Source organism: Belonocnema kinseyi, chromosome 3 (genome assembly GCF_010883055.1).
Source record: "Belonocnema kinseyi isolate 2016_QV_RU_SX_M_011 chromosome 3, B_treatae_v1, whole genome shotgun sequence".
NCBI classification, from domain to species: domain Eukaryota; kingdom Metazoa; phylum Arthropoda; class Insecta; order Hymenoptera; family Cynipidae; genus Belonocnema; species Belonocnema kinseyi.
Genome location: NC_046659.1, coordinates 97463490 through 97465719, shown reverse-complemented (window position 1 = coordinate 97465719; position 2230 = coordinate 97463490). Strand labels below are relative to the sequence as shown.

The 2230-nt window shown below is 37.4% G+C and overlaps 1 protein-coding gene across 3 annotated transcripts in view; it reads right to left on the bottom strand.

Moving 5' to 3' along the window:
- Positions 1–2230, bottom strand: part of LOC117168974 (heterogeneous nuclear ribonucleoprotein L) — a 303882-nt gene that overhangs the window by 277550 nt on the left and 24102 nt on the right. The gene's annotated exons all lie outside the window — the stretch shown is intronic.

The following is a 2230-nucleotide window of genomic DNA, read 5'->3' as shown; positions in this document are numbered from 1 at the left end:
GAAACCGAGAGTTTGGTGTATATAATTGTACACTTAAACTCTAAATTCGTTACTACAGGCTGATTTCTGCAAATTTTTATCTCAACCTTCTAACCCAATCAATATCTTTAATACAATAATATTTCTTCCTGTAACCTATATCTTAGGAAACATGAATCTCGATCGAAAAGTGACATATTAAGACGTCCCTTTGTGCGTAATGCATCCCTTCCTTTAATTAAGTTTCCAGAGCTTAACGACGCTCTAATTATTCGGCACATCCATAACCAGCAATAGTCGATTCATTGTTATTGTCCGATATCTATTGGAATCAAAATGAGAGGAATTTGGCATTTTACAAACGCCAAGTTCAAAAGCCAAACCTCGTCCCTAAATGTCTTAGCGGACAATAAAGTTGTCACTTCTGCTCTCATTATCTTGATCTATTATTCAAGAGACTGTTCGACTGAATTTCGAGAGTTCGCGATCTGGAGAGAGAACCTATATGAATGTCACTATTAATAGACGCCCACGTTCTTATTCTTACGAGATCTTTAAGAAGACCAGAATAGTAATTTCAGACTTTAAGTTCAACTGCTGTTACGTCAGTTCAAACTCGAAATACTATAAAAACAATCAATCAATCACTTTGAAACCATCAGAACTTTAGGTTTAAAGCTTTGAAATATATAAAGGACAGAAGTTACTTACAAATTTAAAGCATGCCTGTTACGTGGGACATAAAGTCGATATATATTCACATTGCAAATACTAACACTAAAGTAACGGCTCAATCACACTCAAATATTTACGCCGACCGAAATTCTACTAAATATCCATTCACGTTCTACATTCTGCATATCGAGAATTCATATTGAAAACTACCCCGAGATTTTGAAAGTACCTAATATAAAACAAACATAAATTCTATAGTTCATGGTTAATTCTTCTAGGTGATCATTTGCTAACCATTTCATTGCAAAACCCTCTGAAATGATCATTAGAAATCCTCCAACAATACCAAGCTGCACTTGCAAGTGCATTTAATCATGATGAGTCGGTTTAAAAAAATCAAATAATTTTCAAAAACCGTAGAGTAGAGACCAAGTCAGGCTTACTAGGATGAGAATCGGACACTCTTACTCAATCTGGGATATAACAATCCAGAGGAGTCACGTCAGACGTTAAAATTGAAAAATAAGGAAACCGGTGGCGTTCCACCGATTTGAATGAAACCTTTTGCCCCCCAAAAAAATTTTGACGTTCATCTTGGAAAGGGTGCATCGAATATAAATGATTTTTTTCAGAAAAATAGTACTTTATAATCTGGTATAGATTTTTCCTTTGCGGATCATACTTTCTGAGTAATCAACCCTCAAAGTAGAGACATGAGTTTCACTTCACGGGTCGCACGCTCCTTCCATGGCTCATATATTGAAACAAGATGGTTTTTTTTTTTGACTAAAATGTCTAAGACTTAAATTGTAGAACAGAAAATTCTGCATAATTTCAGTTATATACACTTTTTCCAAAAACTACCCCCCTTCGAGATATGAGCTGCGGAAGGAGTTTGCCACCGGCGCGAAACAACTCACCCCCTAATCTGAGGGGTGATTATTCAGAAAGCATGACCTTCAGAGGAAAAAATCATACCAGCATTCTTATTGTAAATTGTAAGTACTATTTTCCGGAAAAAATCATTCATTTTCGATACACCGTTTCCACGATAAACGTCAAAAAACATTTTTGGGGGGTGTTTTGCTTGATTTAAACTGGTTTTATCTTTCATTTCAAGTCCAACTTATTTTATGTTATCTATCAGTGGCATCTCTCATCCATGGAACATTGTTAAAGTCCACATCAAAGTGGCAAAACTGCGGAAAGTCTCTCAAGACTGATTTCACATCTGCGGCTTCTCTCGTCAGCGGAATCTATCATTCAGGAAAATTGTTCAAGTTTATATCAAAGTGGCAAAGCCGCGGCAAGTCTCACAGAGCTAATTGTCACATATGCGGCCTCTCTCAGCAGCGGCAAGACTCCCTAGCGGTATCTCTCTCCCAAGAAAATGCTTTAAGTACTTCCAATGATGACGAAACTGCGGCAAGTCTCCCCAGCGGCATCTCTCTCACAAGAAAAATTTTCCAAGTAGTTCTAAAGATGGCAAAACTGCAAAAATTTTTCCCAGTGGCATCTCTTTCTCCCTATACAATTGACGCTGGGGAAACTTGCTATTTGGTGTGGGGGGGGGGGG